The 22,786-nt window shown below is 43.5% G+C and overlaps 1 protein-coding gene across 1 annotated transcript in view; it reads left to right on the plus strand.

Annotated features, from left to right (window-relative positions):
* The window catches only part of GSTZ1 (glutathione S-transferase zeta 1), a 94,100-nt gene that overhangs the window by 36,847 nt on the left and 34,467 nt on the right, over positions 1 to 22,786 (plus strand). The gene's annotated exons all lie outside the window — the stretch shown is intronic.

The following is a 22,786-nucleotide window of genomic DNA, read 5'->3' on the forward strand; positions in this document are numbered from 1 at the left end:
TGGACTTCATTCAAAGCAGTCTAGGACCAGCTATTGAAACCCCAACCAATGCCGCGACTGCCTACAAGCTATCAAATTTGACATCGGAGATTAATTTGAATACCAGTTTCATGTTTGCTAGATTATTAGTGAGGGGTCTTCTTTTTCCTATATGCTGTCATATAGGTATTGAAATTGTTTAAGTAACACTTGGTTGTGGCCTCTGAAAAATTAGAAGTGACATCAGACCTATTAAGTAAAGCCTCCACGACATTGAGCAGAATGGAATTCTCTGATAAAAGCATAGATGTTGATGCCATTGAATCCAAAATAGTATTAACCTTAGGAGTTTGAGGAAAATCTTTTTCAAAATCTCTGACCTAATATCTCTTGTTCAAGAATCGCAGAATGGCAAATTTATCTGGATCTTTCCACTCTTTATATAAAATTTCATTTTACATCTTGGAGAATCAGGTCACCCGGACCATGACTCATATATTGTGAATAAAACCCCTCTTCTTGTCGGTCTTTGCCTTTAAAACCCATGTTTTCACTGATGTGAAACAATAATTCTCGCAATTGGGAGCCTTACATATATTTTCCCTTTTTTTTGTTTTTTCAGAACCAAATTTTATTGACATTTCAGATATGATTGCAAGACATCCACAGCACTCCGAACACCGGAGGAGCTGTGAGCATATAATCAAGAAGCATAGCATAGCATAGCAATCAGTAAAGTAAGCAGGATAAGATAGTAACATTAAACTACCCGCACCCCCCCACCCCGTAAAACCACCCCCTCCCGGGTCCCACCCTAGCCCTGTTCACGATGGTCACCTGGATCTAAGTTAATCAATCTACGCAAAAGTGGTAATACCCTCTCACCCTCACCCCGGTTCTCAGGACAATTGGTCTTCAGTTACATCCTGCCGCGGCGGTGGTTCCAGCCACAGCCCCCTGTATACCGCCCACCTCTTCCAAATTTTATAGTGCTTTCTGGGGCAGCCACGAGCCTCAAACACTGGACGTTCCAGTCCCATATAATAGTCTAAGCCCCGTTTCCATACCTCAATCGGGGGAGCCCTAGGGTCCTTCCAGGCGCGGGCCACATCCCTCTTGGCCACTGTAAGTCCCAGGAGTAACAAGTGCCGTTTATATATGTTGCCACCCACCTGCTCCAAGACATGTAGGAGGCCCAGTTGTGATGTACGTGGAAGCTGCCAACCCAGAACCTTATCCAAGCAGTCCCATATACGCCCCCAATACCTCTCCAGTGCCCCATAAGACCACACGGTATGAAGGAACGTGCCCACCTCTCTGCCACACCTCAGACAATTGGGGGAGGCAATCAATCCTGCTCGCCACAGCCTCTCTCTCGTGTAGTAAGCCCTATGTAGGTATTTAAATTGGATAAAGCGCAGTCGTACGGCTTCGGCCGCTTCCCTTGGGGCCGCAAGGGCCTCCCTCCACCCCTCCTCGTCAATTTCTCCGACATCCCTCTCCCATTTAGACCGCAGGCTGTCCAGGGAGGAGGAACAATGTATAACCAGTGATTGATAGATGCGGGATATTTTCTTTTCTGTCAATTCTCCCATAAATAATTTGGCTTCTAGCGGACTAAATTCCGGTAGGGAGTCTAACCCCTCCAAGGCGGGGGAAATAGCGTGGCGGAACTGCAGGTATTTGAAGAATTGGGTACGCGGCATGTCGTACTCATCCCTCAGCTCCTGAAAGGATTTAAGGGTTGTGCCCCTCATGACATGTCCCAGCGCCGAGATCCCTATCAAGTCCCAGCCGCGAAACCCCTGCAAAGTCGACAAGGCCGGCAAGCGGCCGTTCTGCCACAGGGGGGTCTCCCCAGTCAGCCTGTTCCACCATCCCATACGACTAAGTGCTCGACGCCAGATCTGGAAGACAACCTGCGTAGCCACCGGGAGCCTCTTCCCCGCCGAGTACAGTAATGTGTGCAAAGTATCTGGTTCCATTAAATACCTCTCCAGAGCATACGCCGGATCGCCCCGATCCCCATACCACCATTCGTTGAGTATCAATAGATGGGACGCTTGATAGTAGGAGAGGATGTCCGATGACGCCAGGCCACCACTGTACGCAGAGAGGAAACAGGTGCGAAGGGCCACACGAATAGCACCTCCAGCCCACAGAAAGCGGCCCATCGCCGAGTTAACTTGGCGAAACCAGTGTGGCGAGATAGGATAGGGATGGTTCTGCAGTTGATATAGCAGACCGGGGAGAGCCACCATCTTAAAAATGGTCGATCGGCCATACAAGTTCAAGGGCATACGGGACCATGTTTTCATATCCGACCGGACATTGTCCCAGACCAGAACAATATTACGCTCCCACGAGACTCCAGGGATGTCTGTCAGGAACACCCCAAGATACTCAATACCTCCAGCCACCTTCTGTAGGGCAGACGCCCAATTACCAAGAGCCACACCGCTGCCCAGGGTCCACAAAACGGATTTCTTTACGTTGAATATTTTCCCTTTTTAATCCTTTTCAAAATCACCATCTCACTCTTTTCTCCGAGTTCAGCCATTGCAGAATTAACCGCCTTTTTAATCATGTAATATAGTATTGTGGACATCATAAGATGGCCACAAGAAGTCCTCGTTTCCCAAAAGTTGGGAATTGAGAGGTGAAAATATCTGTTGGGTTTTCACAGCCCTTCATCAGCCTCGTCAAAAAAACAGATTTTTTCATCTCTCAGAGGTATCTTCTTATATAACAAGGTAGGTCATTAGGAGGGACTTACTTGGTTTGTGGGTGCTTTTATGTTCTGCCCCTTTAGACCCCGCTGTGAAAGCCTGCTATTACCTCAATTTTTTCCACTTGTCGCTTTTTGGTTTTTAGACTTATCCGCATATAATTTTTCAGCTGATAATGTCCACTCATGCCCATCTGACCGGCTAGTTCTCACAAACCCTGTATGCCTCCAACTTTAATTTGTTTTCTCACTTGCATCTTTTCTAATATCTGGTTTGGATCTTTTTTTTTTTTTTGAAAACCTTTATTGACATCAAAAGGAAAGACAAGTCGAGGCCTACAACCAAGCCGGCCGGCCGCTATGTGCAAAATAATCAGGAGTCACCAGGCAAATATCACATAATCAATCAGTACAAAGCAGAGGCCGTACAATCGTAGAAGGGGAGAGGAGATAGGAAACCAAAGGGCTAAAACACAGGAGTAAATAAGGCTTAATTTTATAATATGGGGAGAAGGCATATGACAGGCTCACTTGCAATACGGAGGTATCCGGTATCCCAAACCAACCTCAACATTAATAAGGGGGCATGGGGGCAAATTATCGGGGGAACGATACAATGCATTCAAGAAAACAGGATGTGCGAGACACAATCAGCCCCTGAGCATTATCCTCGTAACATGCCCGCCACCCAAGACACTACCAAGCCAGAACAGAGGGAGCGGAAAAACAATGCATCAAAACCAGCCCGTCATAGTAACCTCTGGGACACAGGAAGGGAAAAAGGGGGGGGGGGGGAGGGACGAAGTGGGGAAGGGGAAGAGGAAGGCAAAGGAAAACGGAGAAAAGACTAAATAAAACAAGAAAAAAGAATAAAAAAATACGAAAAACGAAAGGAAGAGGACACGCCAACACAGGCCCCCGTGGCGGGAAGACAGGAGACAAAAGGAGTAGCGGCCCAAGTGGGGGTATGGCGATCGGGGAGAAAGACAGCCGAAACATAACAGGAGGAATAACGACGCCACACCCCCCACCCGAAACACACCATAGGAGGTCGGGACAGACGCGGCCTCACGAAAAAGAGATACAAAAGGGCCATAGAACCAGAAGACAAACAAAAATAGAGCCCAACCCACCCATCCCACCCTGCACCCCTGTAGAAGGCTATGGCCCACCCTTCAAACAGCGTGCCTGTCGCCCTAAACCAGAACCCGAAATATAGCGAGAAGTAAGAAAGAAGAAAGAGACAAAAAGGCAACAAAAGCGGAAAAAAGAAGACAGGAGGGAGGAGCAGAAGAACTATAATCCGAACGGGCGGCCGCAGCCCTCCGCCCAACCAGAGAAGCACAGTCAAAAACAGATCAGGACGACACCCCATCACGTGCCACAAAACATGAGGAAAAGGGGACCTCCCACTTTTCTACGAGTAGAAACAATTATGCTACTAAGTCGTATACCGGGAATCAAACAGAAGTCGTACCCTTCACCCCCAACCTTTTCGAACGATAAACCCCACCCACCACATGGCAATGTAAAACCACATACTAAATACGAAATCAGCATATAATCGAGTGGAATGGTGACTAGCATAGTTACGTGGGGGGTAGATAAATCCACAAGGGAGCAATAGTCCAAACAGAAAGTATAGATGCATCAAAGATCGCAGCACGAACAATGAAAAACAGGAGTTCAGTTGCGCCACTGGAGCGGGCGATGTGGCCCCAATTATAGACACAGGCAAAGTCATCGAAGCAGGCACAGGAAGCAGTCCACCAATAGTTTCAGGCAACAATGTCAAACAGGGTCGCAGTACAGCATCCAGGTCCCCGGGGTCCGAACCTTGAGAAGCAGGGCGCCCCAAAGTCACCGACACACTACACGATCTTCGATCAGTGGCGGAGACACTCAAGTCAATCGAGGGGGGCGAGGCAATGAAGTCTTCGAAACAAGAGGGCGACGAGAAGAAACGGCCGCCCAAAATGGCGGCAGATCGTGGCGGACCCACCGAGACGCCCAGGGCCAGGGAAGCGTGTAGGGATCTCAGGGCTTCCAGGATATCTCTGACCGTCGGCTCACGTCCATCAGATCCGCTCCCCACACCAATAGGCAACACGGGCCCGCCGCCACAGGGTGATTCTCGTTGCAGAGGGTCGGCCGCCATTTCGTGAATCAGCCCAATCGCCACTCACCAAGGCCCCCGGAAATAACAGTTCGCAAATGTAGGACTTTACAAGCTCCGGGGGTCCCCGCAAGGGCGGCCTCGATGCCAAAAGGATATCCGCCCCAAACGGGTCTCCGCCAGCACCAGCACCGGTGCCCCAAACAAGCGGAGTCCGGGCCCCGAGGACCAGGGCCGACGGACAAAGCAGCGGCGGGGAGAGACCCCTTCACAGAATCAGGTCCCCAGGCCTCTCATCCACGTCGGCCGCGCGGCCACCAGGGCAGGCCCGGGTCAGGATCGCCGGGATCTTCGCACATCGGTTCCCAACACTGGTTCTCGCTCTCGGCCGGGGCCGAGAGCCGTCGGATCCCACCGGCCAGGTCCCGGTCCAAGTCTCGCAGAGGCCCCGATCTCTCAGAGGCCACAACTCCGGAGCCACTGCACACCGAGACCCTGGGGTCGGATGGTAAGTACAAACAAGCCGTTATGTTACCAATGCCCCAAAAATGTGTCGTCCTCGCACAGGATAAAAGACAGGATAAGCAATCAGGACGGAGGGCTGCGGGAGCCGAGCTAAAGGGCGACCATTACGGCCGCGAGCTAGGCTCCTCCCTCCCTTGGATCTTTTTTTAACTCTCTGCCTATCGTTAAAGTCCCTGGAACTAAAAAGAAACTGTGTCCTCAAGTCTGCTTAAAACATTAGGTGCAAAGAATAGATTTTGCTGCCGTTATCTGCAATCTGGTCTTTCACAATGCAAACAAGCTATGGGCTCACAAATAAACTCAAAAAGATCACCATAGTAAACCTTTGCATTGTTTCAACCCATTTTGAATTGTGCTTCCTGTGCCCACTGGTGATATATTCATCTTACACTTTTTTCCAGGCAAAATAAAAAAAAATCACATTTTCCAAATTTCGCAGGGAGTTTTGCAACAATCGCTGCATTTTTACAAAACTGCTGATGTTTTGATTTTTGGCAAATTGCAAAATCCTAGAGGGTCTGATTTGATGACTTTAAGTACTTGCTGCAGCCTGATTGGGGGTCAAGTTCCTAGGCCCTCCAAAGAGCGTTATTGAGTTGAATTTGCCAGATTGTGTACCATGACTTTATTGATCCGTATCTTCTTGCTAAAGGGTGCTTCAGAAGTCCAAATTCGAATCGGACCTGAGCTGGGGAAGCATTCCGCGGTAGGCCAAATACTGTTTTATATGTCCTTATTCCTTATTTGGAGACTTTCAAGAGTTGCTACGTCTTTACCATGCTGAACTTCCCTTGCATAGGCCACATTTGGAAGGAGTTTAGCTTTTAGGACTTCTAATCAGACCCTCCAGAATTTCGCAATTCGCAAAATAATCGCGAAATCAGCTGAAGACAGCGATGACCATGATATTTGCCTTCTGGACCGAGAAAAAGGTCTCCGGCAGGCAGCAAAAAATGGTGACATATTATTGCCCTTAAGCACCGTGTTACTAAGTGGCGCTGTACAGCCTTAATAGCAGCCTTCTTCCGAGTCTACAATCAACAATGCAAGTTTGAGAGGAGGCTTGCACTGTGAGAGCAAGGAACCTACACAGTGAGCCTGAGAGGAGACTACAGCTTGAATGTAAGGAAGCTGCACCATGCACCTGAGTGGAGCTCTCAGTCGTCGTTGTGAGAATGCATGCACAAGAAAGGTGTTGCAGCATTGAGGAGCTGCCATATAAAGAGCCCTGTGCATTTGGAAAGTGTAGCGACTCTTTGAGCTTGCCACATAAGGCCTGTGCTCCAGAAACGTGTAGTGGCAGTAGATTGTTTACCATACCAGAGTTTTGTGTGCCGAGTGTTGCAACATTGAGCGATTTGCATTTACCGAGACTTGTGTACCAAACAAATTCCACAGGCATTAGCTTAATACATAGGAAGCCCTAAACACCAGGAAAGTGTAGTGGCTCTAGGTCGGTGGTCCATCGAAAGCCCTAAAGAACATAAAAAGCATAGTGACAATAGATGGCAGGCACATTGAAAAGCTTGTGCATCAGAGATGTGTGACGGCACTAAGTAGCTAGCTTACTGAGAACCCTCGGCACCCAAAAAAGTGCATTAGTTTTACTGGTTGCAACAATATGAGACTATTGCCCTAGTAAAGTGTTGCATTATTAGTTCGAGGTAGTTCGGAAAGACTCATGCTCCAAAAAAGTAACCTATTAGGTGTTATTAGAAGGTAGGCACATTGAAAGCGCGTGCATCACAAGGTGTATAGCCATTGCATGAATAAAACGTATTGTAAAACGTAGTGGCATTGTTAAGTCTTTGTACACTGAGAACCCTGTGCAGAAGAAAAGAGTAGCGCCATTAGGTGGTCGGCGTATGCTGATCATGTACACCAGAAAAGTGTAGTGTTCTTATTATATGGTTTGACAAGAAAAAGAAAAGGAAGTCGGTGGTGCACAGCTGGTTAATGTTACTTTTGCAAATGGTTGTGCAGAGTTATGGGTGCTCCCAAGGGTGGTGTCTTCCGTCAGACACCCAAGAATCATAGAGTAGGTAGTGTATGCGACAGTTGCAAATACATCCCCTATGAGGCACTCCGGGCGTGATCAATGACGTGATTCACAATCAAGTTTCGTGATTCTTATTTTGATAGTTTTTATTTTTTAGAGTTCATTAGACGTTGGTTTATACATCTGATATTATAGTCATATCAGTCATTTTGTTATGCTGGCACATGAACTTTTCTCCAATGCATTTCGGGCCAAGGGCCCTTTATCACGGAGCGCTGCGGAGGAAGACAGAAAAAGCGGCGGTGAGGCGCTGATAAATTCAAAGATGGCTTAGAAGGGAATTAATAGTGTCTATATGTGAGGAGAGTTAGAAAACTAATAAGTCGACGTGACTAAGGGGTGTGTTCGGCGGGGAGTGAGGTGGAATATTTACCGCGGAGGTGAAGTATGGGTGCCGGGAGGCTAAGCAGAAAAACTTACTTCGTGCTTAAGCGTAGCAGGATTCGCTGACAAACGGCTGCAAAGTCTATGTGAGTGGGATTCGTGAGGGGAAGCTATAAGGACATGTGACTAAACGGGGAGGGTGTGAGCAGTGGGTGATAAACATAAAAAACGGTGCTGAGAAAAAGACGGAGTGAAGTGGCCATCTTGAAGTGGTAACTGAGTGGGGGAAATGTGTTGGAGCGGGCAAGGGGCTAAAGGAATCGGCGGGCAATGTACAAAATACAATAAGTGTATCACAGGTAACAGCTATATTCAATGCGGTCGTTAAGACCATGTGGCTTCTGAGTCTGTAATAAATAAATCCACTCAAGTTCACGTTTTAACAACTGTTTGTTGTTGTCAGTTCCTTCTCTTTTGCTGACCATTTCCAAAACTATGAATTTGAGTTGTGCAATCGAGTTTAGCTAATAATCAAGGGCAGCACTATCCAACACCCTATGAAGGGACATACCATCAGATTACACGTTGATGCCACATGTGACTCTATGAATTTAATTTATGCCTTGAAATGCCCCTGCGGGAAACTCTACGTAGGGAAAACAGAACGAAAAATAAAAACTCGATTAAATGAACACAAATCGAACATACGGTTGAAGCAAGAAAAATCTAACATTGCCATGCATTTTGCTGAATCACGTCATACCATTGCACAACTCAAATTCATAGTTTTGGAAATGGTCAGCAAAAGAGAAGGAACTGACAACAACAAACAGTTGTTAAAACGTGAACTTGAGTGGATTTATTTATTACAGACTCAGAAGCCACATGGTCTTAACGACCGCATTGAATATAGCTGTTACCTGTGATACACTTATTGTATTTTGTACATTGCCCGCCGATTCCTTTAGCCCCTTGCCCGCTCCAACACATTTCCCCCCACTCAGTTACCACTTCAAGATGGCCACTTCACTCCGTCTTTTTCTCAGCACCGTTTTTTATGTTTATCACCCACTGCTCACACCCTCCCCGTTTAGTCACATGTCCTTATAGCTTCCCCTCACGAATCCCACTCACATAGACTTTGCAGCCGTTTGTCAGCGAATCCTGCTACGCTTAAGCACGAAGTAAGTTTTTCTGCTTAGCCTCCCGGCACCCATACTTCACCTCCGCGGTAAATATTCCACCTCACTCCCCGCCGAACACACCCCTTAGTCACGTCGACTTATTAGTTTTCTAACTCTCCTCACATATAGACACTATTAATTCCCTTCTAAGCCATCTTTGAATTTATCAGCGCCTCACCGCCGCTTTTTCTGTCTTCCTCCGCAGCGCTCCGTGATAAAGGGCCCTTGGCCCGAAATGCATTGGAGAAAAGTTCATGTGCCAGCATAACAAAATGACTGATATGACTATAATATCAGATGTATAAACCAACGTCTAATGAACTCTAAAAAATAAAAACTATCAAAATAAGAATCACGAAACTTGATTGTGAATCACGTCATTGATCACGCCCGGAGTGCCTCATAGGGGATGTATTTGCAACTGTCGCATACACTACCTACTCCCTCATTATATGGTTGGCACATTAACGGCGCATTAACCTTCTATACTACTTTGATGCAAATCTGGGACTACACAAAACAGATCTCTCCAGCAAATGCTTTAACCTCCAGATTTATCTCACCATTATTATTATTCCCTCAGTTTTACTGGGCACCTCTGTAGCAGAAGCCTTAACCCCATAAAATATTTTAAAATGCAGTCTTTGCCACAAACTAAGCAGAAGAGATTTACTGCCATGCTACACATTGTTGCCAATTTATTTGTGGCAAGGCTTTGTGAAAAATATAAAGTTATTAGTTGAGGCCCAGAATTTGCGTTGCGATTGCACCACTTTTTTTGAGGCAAGCCCAAAGCAAAATCTAATTTGTTAAATCTCATAATGCGCTTAAATGTACTCTTGGTATACCTGATAAACCTAAGTGTGAGGTCTTAATATCTGATGTCACTTCCAGAGAGATCACTTCCTGTGAAGACATGTGCAATGACACGCGTCGTGGCGTCATGTACTATGGTGGCACGCGCCATGATGTCACTTGCAAACTACCTAGCTTGGTTAGTCCCCCCACTTCTTTTTTTTAAATTTTTTTTTAGGACTTGTGCCCTGGAGGAGGGTGTGGTGGTAGGTGGAAGGTGGGGGCGAGGGGGCGTCAGTTAGTACAAGCAATCACATGTGCAACTTGTTGTTTACTGAGCAGTTTTAAGTGCATGAGCAGCCGGGAGAGAATCAAATTACAGCAAACCATGGTGTAAGGTTGTAAGCAGGGTTGGTGATGGGAGAGTGGAAGGGTTGATGCCACTGGTCAAGTTAGGCGTGCCTGCACCCTGTTGTGGGGCGAGAGTAGATAGGAAGCAGCGTTGGACTCTAAAGCATCCCCTCTCTTCTTGTTCGGGATCCAGCAGGGGTGCATTTAGGCATACAAGAGTGTCTTAGACTCACATTGGCATGCCAATTTAAAAGTAGAGAGTTATGATTGGCCCTGGGATCTTCATTTCCCTTGGACCATATCGCTCCTGCGGAAATCAGATTCCCACAAGTTCTCTGACTGGCTGCCCTCAACATGGGAAAAATGTTGCTGCCAGCCATTACAGGACTTGGGGACTTATCATAGCAAACAAATACTGACAGACACTTTAAACATGCCTATTTGAAAGTGGAATAATCTGGTAAAACAGTTTCCATTGATTTAAGACTGAAAAGTAATGATTACAAGTAAACTAAAGAGCTGCAATGATGCTGCTAAATTTCAATTTTTGTGCCGCAAAATGTACATATCTATGCCGCAATATCCTGGGGGCTGTGGGTAATAGTGGCTTGTAAGAGGGACCATTTAATCTTTTCATTAATGAGCAGAAAGCATAAATCAGGCCATTTCCTTTCTTAACTGCCTACTGATTATGTGTTTGGAAGTTAAGTCGGTTGTCTATGTAGAAACCAAGGTACTTATAGTTACTGACCACCTCCAGGTTTGTGTTGCCGAGCTTAAATGGGAGTTGCTTTTGGACGCGATGATTAATGGTCATGGCTTTTGTTTTTGCTTTATTCATTTGTAATAAGTTTACTTTGACTAAATATTCCAGTTTGTTAATCACACTTTGAAGACCTACTCTTGTATAGCTGTATAGCTTAGTGAAACTATATCATCTGCATAAGATAGATGCGTAACACGCAGTGTTCCCAGGCATGGAGGATGTGAGTTTACCTGATCTAGTTTTGACAAGAGATCGGTCATAAAAAGATTCAACAATTGAGGAGCTAAAACACATCCTTGTTTAAGGCCTTCTTCAGTATATATTTTCTTTGTGAGTCTCATGCCATCTGCTACTTTGACTTGCATCCACCTTTTTATGTGTACAACTGCATTATGGCTCTGAGAGTTAATTCAGGAAGGCCCCACATCCTTAGTTCATTCCAGAAGAGGCCTCTATTAACTTGGTCAAATGCCGCCTTAAAATCTATAAAAACATAAATGTAGATTTTTTCTGCATGTGCATTCTCTGCCATTTGCCCTAAATCTAGAATATTTGTTGTGGAACCAAAGCCCCTTCTGACTCCAGACTGGTTAATAGGAATTATTATTATTATTATTTGACCAGTCCTCTGAGGATAAGTGAAGCATAATATTTTGCGTCCGAATCTATAAGGGCAATCAGTCTTTAACTAGCTGGATCTGCCCGATCACCACCTTTGTACTCCGGGTTATTATTGACCCTCTCAAATTCTCAGGGAGTGTTCTCATACTGCCCACCTCGTTGAATAACTGAGACAATGGGGCTGCCCAATAGTCAGGATCCCATTTATAAATCGCCTTCAGAAAACCATTTGGGCCTGGGGCCCCATTCATTCTGCCTGACCTTATTACTTCAGATACTTTATCTTCTGTGTATTGTATTAGGGGCTGGTCTTTGGGTGAATACCAGACCATTTGTCTATTTTGTCAACTATATATGGTAGTGTGGCCTGTTCCATTGGGCTAACCGAATCCACAGGAATAGTATTAGTGCTTAGCCTTCCGGGACGTTGGTCTTCTGTTATATAATGATCCATAACTAAAGGATGATTGGTGATCCTCGTCAATTCATCACTTTTGTTTACCACTTTGGCAAAAGGGCTTAAGTACAGTTCCCAGACTGATTCAGTAACTCAAGCAGGATTTATTGTTTTTGACGATCTTGTGAGGTTGTTTCCTGTCTCCCAAAAAGTTCTAGCGTTTGAATGTTTTGCATTAAAGAGGAGTTTAGACCAGAAAATGTCTGTTTGTGTTCTCTTGTCATCCCAGATTGGCTTTTATGTACTACTTCTTAAGTTTTTAAAAAAAAATTCCTGTGTGTCTTTAGACACTACAATGTCCTTTGTGGACTTAACTCTTCTTCTTATTTCTTTTTTTAAGCTCTGGGCTTTTTTCCCCAGACATTTCAACTGTGTATGCTGTGATCTTCCGGTCTGATTGATTGCAGGAACCTGGTTTACTAAGTTTGTTAAAAAGGCAAACCAGATCTCTACTCCGGTGCCTTCCACTACGTCACAATTTATTTTCAACTCCTTTGCCTTGATGACTAATTCAGTAAGAGTTTTGCTCAACCATCTTAGGCGCTTCAAGTTGACCACTGTTGTTTGCCCTACTTTTGGGGGTGCTGTCTTATGCCTTGGAGGAGAAGTGGCTAAGTCGAGGTGTTGATATGAATGATCTCTTCTTGTGGTATATTTGATGGAAAACTTCTTTACTTTAGCTAGCAACGGTAAGGTGAGGATTGTGTAATCTATTGTAGACCGGGAGTTCGCACCATGATATGTGCACTTCGAAGATCTATTCTGCTGAGTTCTATCTACCATTTATTACTCTGACAGAGAAGTCCTAGATCTGTCACAAATTTTTGTCCGCTTTGGTTGTGTTGCTTGAATGTTGAGCATGCTTGGGTTTGCACTGACCATACCGCATTTACCATGGTTAGATGGTCATCTTCCTGGTGTGATACTTTTCTTATGAGTTAATAAACCGGTATTCGGTTTTATGTAATTGTCAACTTCTTTGTTTGTCGTCCGCACAGTTTCCAGGTGGGTTACAGCAGTGTCTGTGTGAGTTTTATTCCTTTTTATCTCAGACGGTATTCGCTTCGCTCATGCAACGTTGTGTTCTTAGATCCGTAAAGTTCTTTATTTCCTTTGCCATTCTCTTTGAAGAGAGCCTTGAGTTCAAGGCCTTTTACCGTGGCTTCTGTGCGCTTTTACTCCCCACAGTTTCTGTTGCAGTAGAATCTAATGAATCCGATAACCAAAAAGTCTCAAATATATCTGGGCTCTTCTTTTGCTTTTTGTTTTATTGTAGAAGTGGTCATTACTAGGTCTTGTTTCTTGGACTTTGGATCAAAAATTGAGTATAATCTGTTCCCATGTTGACAGTTCTTTCCTTTATGCTGAAGATGCTTTCTGGCTTTTCTGGCTCGTTTCTTCTGTCTCTTTGTTTGAAATGGAGCCAAGGGGTTGTCTTTTTGTTGGTTTATTGATTGCTGGGCCGAGGCTGAATTACTGTCTGCTGGATTACTAGATGGCGATGGTAATTTTTCTAAAGTTAATACTTGTTTTGGTTTTCGCAATGTTCTTGCACAGAGCTACTAGTCTCCGATTTATTTTTGTTTGGTGATGTTAGTGTTTCTGGAGGTATTTTCTTTTCTCCATTTGTTGCATGCTCCTTCACTGAGCCGCTGGGCATGATGGGCTGATTGCTCTGTTTGCCCTCGTTCAAAATACTCATTAGGATGGTTGTGACTGCACTTAATTTGTCAACAGTTGAAACACATGTGCAGTTAGTTTCAGGTGTGACAGCAGCAGTTCTATTTTTCTTTGTTATCCGTCAGTGTTTCAGGTTTTAAGTTTATACCTGTGACGTTCTTTGCTCTCAGGTTCACTAAATTAATCTGGATGTCCAGTTTGTCCGACTGCATATTGAAAACACTAATTGAGGTTTGCAGGGTTTTTATTAATGGAGTGTGCAGGTTTAAGACGTCTTCCACTTAACTTTCAAGTTTATCCTCTTTCTCCTTTGTCAGTGACAGAATAGTCGGTTCCTTTTTTTTATTTATCACCTTTGTTAATGTTGTTTTATCGGTCCTACCAACGCTACTGTACATTTGGGCCAGTGTTTTTGGATTTCCTTTGCTTCCTTGATTTGTGTGTGTTAAGTTCAAATCCTCACAATTTGATTGTTCTAATGCACTTGATATCTCAATTACTGTTTGTTGCCAAGTTTCCAGTTCATCTTTGGCTGAGTTTCTAGTCTGGATTCATTGTTAGAACTTCTAGAGCGTGCATTAAATCAATATTGTTTGTAAATGAGATTGATTCAAGCCAGGAGCCATTCACCCCTTCAATAGTGGAATTATCGAGCTGTGTGACGCCATTCTGTGTCTCCAGTCTCGGGGTAGATGTACTAAATTCCTAGTGTGCACTTGGGCGTTAGTAACTATTCTGTTGCCGCCGGAATTAATCGCTTTAGACTCCTCCTTCTGCATTACTTTTGCTTCTAAATTCTGGTTTGTGTTATGGTTTAAGTCCCCTTCTGGTGGAGTGTCAAACTTTTGCTGCATCAGCGGTTTCGGAAGGCCCATCATTTTATCCGTAGTTGCATAGATGACAGTATCTTGATCCTTTAGGAAGATGATTTTTTCACTGGGATACATTGTCCCAAATATTGATTGGATGGGTGATAATAATGTAGCTTCATGGATTTGAATTGATTGTGACCGGTTTTCCGAGAGGATTTTGGGACTTTTTGACGCTTTCTTTTGATTTTTATGTTTTTTGTGTTGTTTGCTTTCTAACCTTCGCAGATGTTATTTTTCTGAAGATGTTTTAAGTTTGCAAGTTGCTTGGAATGGCAAGTCCACAAGTCTCCCCTCCTGGCAATTCTGTTCCCTGCTGGGATTGGTTTTCTCCTGTTGACTGTACCTATACTTATATATCCAAATTAGCACAGTTAGGTATTTGAGCAACTCTCCAAGGGTTTTTATGGACTTCCTGAGGAGCATTGGTTGTGTTGTGCAGTTATTTATGGTTTTTGTTGTTTCTTTTTCCGTCCTTTTGAGTTGATGGTTTTGTTTTGATGTTTGATTTTACACACACAGAGCTTTATTAGATCAGGCTCTATCTTCCATCTCACCGGTTTTGCACACACAAAGCTTTGTAATGTCGGTCTCTATTTTCCGCCCCACCGTTCACTGTTCCACTGAGTGCGTGCGTGTTTGCTCTTCTGGGGTGCCCGTTTGAGACCTGGGCACTACTCAACTTCCAGTGAGTTGGTTCTGTTTATTAATGCACGTGTATGCACTTATATCAGGGAGCGCTGCCTTCAGTATTGCAATTTTGTATTTGTTACTTACTGCAAGTCTACTGGTTTTGCCACAACGCAAGCTGCACCAGACTATTGCTGCCCGCTTCCGCACTGTCTAAGGAAACCCGCCGCTCTAACCTCTCCTAGTCAATGCCAAATGCCAGTTGCTGCTCTTTAGCTGTTTCACCTTGCTGCACTAACTGTCAGGTGCCAACCACAGGCTGCTGGCAACTGCCTGTATTGATACTGATCCTGGATGAAGAGCAAATAAAGAATGGAGGAGGGAGCGCAGCGCGAGCAAGGAGGCGGGTAAGGTGGGGTGTAGAGCGGGCACTGCGGCCAGAGAGCTGCGATTCGAACACTGTCTACTAACTCTCACCGGGAGCCTGCCCCCGGTTCGCCATCGACTCACTGACTTGTCCTCCAGGCCACGTGCCTCAGTTCATCTGTGCACAGTCTTTCCGCACACGGGCGTATTTCCTCCGCCTTCCTCCTCCAGCTGCTGCTACCGCTGTGCTGCTGTGTGCACATGTTCATCTAACAAGCACTAAACTCATATAGCACACTGAACACCACAGAATCAATGGGTATTCTGGCCTCTTATTCATCATTTTTTATAGCATATTTTCTTAGTTGTGACTGGTGTCAGATAGCGGTCTGCCTACCTTTGTTGACCATCAATTGATGGAACATGCATGTCGCTACAATCTATTGATATGCACTTGTCACTGTAACTCAGTAGTGCAGGAGTTTAATGGCAGTGGAACACACATGATCGCATACCACACAAATGTGGCTACGATGTTATGGTACATACTTAATGCCATTATCTAATGGTACACATCACATGCCATTGTCACCTCAGTGGGCTGGAGACACACTTTGATCCTATAGAGAAGGTATGTCATTATACTATCGAACAGAGTCACATAAATGTCACTGAACAGATGTGTTGCAAGTGTCATTGTGATCCACTGGTTGTGCCTTTTCATTGCTGTAGAAATGTGGTTAGTAGTTGGGAAGGGTGGAAGCCCTACTCAAATATTAAGCACAGTCCTTGTGATGATGAACCACTGTCACTAAATGAATCTGTACTTACCCCGCTGGTAGCGTGGCACAAAGAAGTCTGACTATACTTAGGGGCAATGTGTAAAGTATGTATGCAGCACTCAAACAGTAGTAAAGTGAAAACACAACACGAAAAATTCCAAACCAATATAGAAAATAGAAATGGCACCAAAACGACAAAAATCCAATCCGTAGAATCGGGGATATGATTTTTTACACTTTTAGATGAAAATAGTGCCTAAAAGCACAAAGCGCCACTTACGGTCTTCTGTGCAGGATAGATTGGGGGAATGTCATCAGTGCAGGCTGACTACGATGGAGTGCAGGCTGGATACAGGGTCCAGGTTAGTCTTGCTGAAGCGTTATCTTCTCAGGCCCACACTAAGAGTGCTGATTGCGTTGGCCGGGGTCCTGAGGAGGAGGCTATCGGTGCGAAGAGCAGGTCTGGTGCCGAGGACAGTCGCTGCTGTAGCAGGTAGAGACGGTCATCCCAGGAGATTCGGATTGCCTGTTATCGTAAGCTTTGACTGGGGATGCGAAGAGAAGGTCTCACTGGAACCTAACTTTGGCGTCGGGACTCATGGTCGCTGGGGGTCATCGTGGGTAGTCGATTCTCTGCCTTGAAGACGTCACCTTGCAGTTTTGAGGAGGCCAACATTTCTGTATCTTCACCTTTTCTTCAGACGGAGTTTGTACTGATGACAACCAAGGGACCAGGACCTGGGGGACACATCTTGGGGATCAGGACTCACTCCTGCTGAGGCCAACAGCAGGGCTCAGACAAGTTCTGTCTGTGCTGGTCAGCTGGGAAATTGCTGGTAGGCCTCTAGATGCTTGTTGTGTCCCTGTAGCTCACACAGAAGGTGAGCTAACAGACCCTTGGAGTCACTTCTGGGGAGTCAGGGTTCAAGGCAAGCAGGTCCAGTCTTCCTTCTTCAGACCGCAGGGAAGTCCTTCTTCTGAATCTCCCACAGGACTAGTAGTGTTCTTATGAGAGGTTCTGAAGGTGCCACTTTTATCGCTGGTGCCAGCCTTTGTGTGGGGAATTCCCTGGCCTATCCCCAACATTGGTTCTGGTCCGATCATCCCCTTCCCCTGGCTCCAAACTGTTTGTAGTGACAAAGGCAAGAGCGAGCCTAGTGTCCAGTTTCTTTTTGTGTGCTGCAGGCAAGGTATTTTGAAGAGTAATCAGGGCAAGGCACAACTCCTCTCCAGTCAGTCAGAAGTCGTTCTTCCCTCACACCTGGCCTCTTTTGTCTCAATGTTGGGAGCAATACTCAACCCACAACAGGAGAGCCATTCACAGTCGTGACCCTCGACACAGGCAGAAAGGCAAATTTAGTTTAGAGCAGAAAAATCCCAACTTTATGAAAATAGGATGTGGATAAATAGCCAACAAAGGAATCATTTGGAAGTATGTGTTCTTGACTTACAAATGAATGACCTGTCCAAATAGTGAAGGTCCTTTGCTGACACTACACGGATAGACCACCAGCTTCTTTACAATTGAAGCAACGGAGCTTATTCTATAATTCATCCCACAAGTGACAAGCGGATGGTTCTACAAGGTGTCCCTGATTAATTCACACACTAGATTTCATACATTATACTATTAGAAGGCTATTGTTTACATCCCAATTCTATATGGGGTCATCTTTGCATTCCAGGGCGGGGAACCCTGGAACAATGCATTAACTTGGACCTTTTAAAAGGGAAATATACGCGTGCAAAGCAAGGGTCCCTTTTCCTCTGCTTTGCAGATCTAAGTAGTGCATTTGATCTAGTAGAACATGCCCTGCTATGGCCGATTTTATTGGATCTTGGTGCCCCGGAGCCTATTATTTGCTTTCTTGCAAGGCTATACACTAAATTATCTACATGTGTGCGCTATGGACAAGCGGGTGAATTTACCTCTAAATTTAAGGTCAATTTAGGTATTAGGCAAGGCTGTGTCCTTGCGCCCCTCCTTTTGACTCTTTTTATTAACGAAATTGATGCTGAACTTAAAACGGTAAAGTCCGATGCACCCCTGGTGGAGGGCCAGGATGTACCGGTGCTGCTATATGCAGATGACGCGTTACTGCTTTCGAGGACACCATTGGGCCTACAAAGGTTAATTGACAAGTTCACAGACTTTATTAAGGGCAGAAAGCTGCAGATTAACAAAACTAAAACATATGCCCTGATCTGTGGTCCAAGTGCAGGAAAAATTAAACCTTTTTTTGTAGACCGTCAAAAATTTTTTAACTGTTGAGAAGTTCTGCGACCTGGGTATAATCTTCACCAGTAATGGGATGTGGACACAGGAGGTAATGAATGTTAGGGCCAAATTGGCCCAAAGTGTCTACGTTTTTTTTTTAATTTGCTGTTAAACTTACGGACCGCCGCATACACGACATGTTGCACATTTACCAATCTAGATGCACATCTGTAGCACTCTATGGTGCTGGGGTTTGGGGCCATTACCATCATATAGAATTACAAACAGAGGAAAATAGGTTTCTTAAAAAGTTACTCTGCCTACCTATGTCAGCCTCCTCTGAGCTTATACATAATGAAGTGGGGATGGAACATTTGACGGATTTAATTGGGCTAAGACCTTTGTTGGTATAGAGATCTATTTGGCTAAAGGAAGAAACTATTTTTAATAGAAGTATTATCAATGATTGCCTTCGCCTGGACAATTTTCTAAAGATCCCATGGCTCAAATACATAGTAAAGGGGTAAAAATGCCTTCAAGGGATTCTATTTAGGTACCAATTGTTGATTACAATTGAATTAGAAGGAGAAATCAATAATCCTAACATGTAATCAATACATCAAGATGGAATAAATCCAACTTATTAAATAGCTTCTGACAACAACATATAAACAACAAAACACAAAGGTGTATAGGAAAAATAGATTTTATCAAAAAATGTTATATACAAATGAAGATAATTCAACAGAGCAAAATAGGAAATGCAGGTACATAAAAAATAAGTTCATAAGTAGCACAGCAGAACCTAAAAAACACCTATCCCAAGTCAAAATGAATCAGACAATGCGGGGATAAGATGGAAATGTCGACGTTTCGGTCTCCTAAAACACAGTTTCCGAGACCATCCTCAGGACTGATGTCACTTATGCACTGTAAAGAACTGAAATGTAATCTTGATTATGGGGTTGCACTTTGGAATGCGGTTTAACAATAATCCGTTGACGTGAGGCTGTACCTAATACTTCGCGGAACCAAGCCTCAAAGTGTTGAAGAGAGACGACTCGGGGCGTTAAGAACGATGTCAGAATCAAACAGATTGAAAACTCTACTTCAGAATAATATAGACATTAAATGCAGAAGTCTCCCAGCATCATAAGGATTGTTTTAGAATGTGACTTGATCTCATCCGAGCCACCAGATTGATTTCGACCTATGCAGATATACTAGAGACTTCTAATTAATTGTTTGAAGACACACAAGACCCCGTTTTTGTGATCTTGGTGGCTCGGATGAGATCAAGTCACATTCTAAAACAATCCTTATGATGCTGGGAGACTTCTGCATTTAATGTCTATATTATCCTGAAGTAGAGTTTTCAATCTGTTTGATTCTGACATCGTTCTTAACGCCCCGAGTCATCTCTCTTCAACACTTTGAGGCTTGGTTCCGCGAAGTATTAGGTACAGCCTCACGTCAACGGATTATTTTTAAACCGCATTCCAAAGTGCAACCCCATAATCGAGATTACATTTCAGTTCTTTACAGTGCATAAGTGACATCAGTCCTGAGGATGGTCTCGGAAACTGTGTTTTAGGAGACCGAAACGTCGACATTTCCATCTTATCCCCGCATTGTCTGATTCATTTTGACTTGGGATAGGTGTTTTTTAGGTTCTGCTGTGCTACTTATCAACTTATTTTTTATGTACCTGCATTTCCTATTTTGCTCTGTTGAATTATCTTCATTTGTATATAAAAATTTTTGATAAAATCTATTTTTCCTATACACCTTTGTGTTTTGTTGTTTATATGTTGTTTATGTGTTAAGATTTGTCAGAAGCTATTGATGTATTGATTACATGTTAGGATTATTGATTTCTCCTTCTAATTCAATTGTAATCAACAATTGGTACCTAAATAGAATCCCTTGAAGGCATTTTTACCCCTCTACTTAATCACCCAAGCCCTCAAGGGTTTTTTTGGGTTGCTCACTTCCTCTTGATCAAATACATAGTGTCAACATTTAAGGAATATATAAAATAAATATTATGGAAAACCCCAGCAGTGCAATCGCTATCCCCAAAAGGGAAATGAAATATACCTATTTGAGGAAGAAAGTCTGTGATCGCCAAATTATTTCTGGGCAGTTACTAACTTTTAAGTTTTATACATCATACGTGGATACTGAGGGCTTCCAACATTACCTAACCACGGTAACTAGAACTTCACAACGATTTGTTCTCCCAAGAATGAGATTAGGTATTGTACATCATCTGGTTGCATTTCCATGTATTAAAAAATATCCCGCTGCCCCTTGTCATTGTGAAGGCGTTACTAAACAGAGCACTTTGCACTTTCTCCTTATATGTGATTTTTACTTACATCTCCGTATCGCTTTCCTTAAACCCCTGTTTCAAAAGCACGGTACTTTATCTGTGAATGCTGCTATGAGTTTGTTGTTTTTATTACATGAGCCAGATATCTGTTTTTTTACTGCAACCTACATTCTAAAATCAATTGCTGCCAGAAAGAGTATGCTATTTTAATATTTTCTGTCATGATTGTTGTTAATTAACTGTAATGAATTGTACTCGTTTTAATGTTTTTATGTGTTTTTATGATTGTTTTGCAATAATCGAATAAAGCTTACTGAACTGAACTGCATTCCATTTAATTGTGTCAGTCCTGAGTGTGGTCTTGCATACTACAGACAGTGGAGACTGAAACGTAGATACCAAGTCCACTTCTTTACATAGAATGACTGGCTATTTACCCTTAAACCATTCAGTCCTTATGGTGTTTGAAAGAGTGTGGACTCTACCTACATTGACCTATGGGTTTATAATATTGATTTTCTATTTGATTCTAATGCACATGGTTAATATGTATTTGAATTATTTCTGTTGTGCCCCCCTTTAATATATGTATGGAATACAGAGATTCTTTCATAATTTGAATATTGTGCATGCCTGTTTTCTTTAGTTTGTCTTCATATGTATCTATTTGTTAATTTAATGTATGTTCAAATCACTGATTTAATTCTGCATGTTACTATATGGACTGGTAATTAATTTGAGATTTAAATAAACATACTTCCAAATGATTTCCTTTTTGGCTATTTATCCTTATTCTAATTGACACCCAAGCTCACGAGAGTTTACTGGATTGCTTTTTCCTTTGTTCAAACTTTCAAAAAGTGGGATTTTCAGGATAGTAACTTAAAATTCGACTTTGCCATTAAAGAGGATTTAATATTACAATTCATTTGAGTTATAACAGTATTTCTCAATCTGGTCCAAAACTGAATTTAGCTCTGATTAATTGTTTTAAGGTAACCCGGTGTTAGTCTATGGGAGAGAGAGTCATTCAGCATGAAAAATTACTTTAGGAATTTTACAGTCAAGACATGTAAAAGTTGAACACACGTCCTACTTTGTAAATACTATGTACCCTTAGGATGACTTACAAGTATTTAAAATGAAGGTTTCCACCTGAAAAAAAATCTTTTACAAGTACGAAATGACAGTTTTAAACTGCATTCTAGGCTGCTCTTGCAGGCCAGTGACCTGTTTTAAAAGGCTACTTTAATGGGTGGAACAGTCAGTGCTGAAGTACGCTAGTAGCATTTAATTTACAGGCCCTGGGTACATGTAGTACAATTTAAAAGGACTTATAATTAAACTAAATGTACCAATTAGGTGTTGCCCCATCTTACCATGTTTCAGGGTGAGAGCACAAGAACTTTGTCACTGGTTAGCAATGGTGAGGTGCACAGAGTCCTAATACGAACAAAAGTGTGTATAGCAAAGCAGGGGAGTGACAGCAAAAAGTTTATGGGAGTATCACACCAAGGATGGAGGGGCTAATAACTATGATTTACTGGCCACAAACATCACGATAATTGGGTGACAGACACTTATATCAATAATTTAATGTGTCAAGTGTGTTACGTGAAACCTAAGATGCGCCTGTGAATACATGGGAATCTTTTTTTGTGTTCAATATGCCCTGATGTTTCAAGAATAACATCACGTTGAGTATTATTGTGATTTGATGGTGCTAGGGTGACCGTGTAGTCTATGGTATACAAGCATTCTTCTGAGGCATTCGAACATGCAGGGCACGAGTCGGGGGTACGCACGGGTGGACGGAGTGCACCCACTATTATCACAGAGTGAACGCCGTCTACCCTGCCAAGAAGTTGGGCCCCGCTCAATAATGTGCTGAACTCGTTCCGGTGTCATTTCCAAACACCAGGACACTTTCAGCAGCGCCTGCAAGTTGTCTGCTTTCCATCTGCAACAAGCAACAACATGCAGGTTGGGACGGGGCTTTCT

Source organism: Lissotriton helveticus, chromosome 9 (assembly GCF_964261635.1).
Source record: "Lissotriton helveticus chromosome 9, aLisHel1.1, whole genome shotgun sequence".
In the NCBI taxonomy this organism is placed as follows: domain Eukaryota; kingdom Metazoa; phylum Chordata; class Amphibia; order Caudata; family Salamandridae; genus Lissotriton; species Lissotriton helveticus.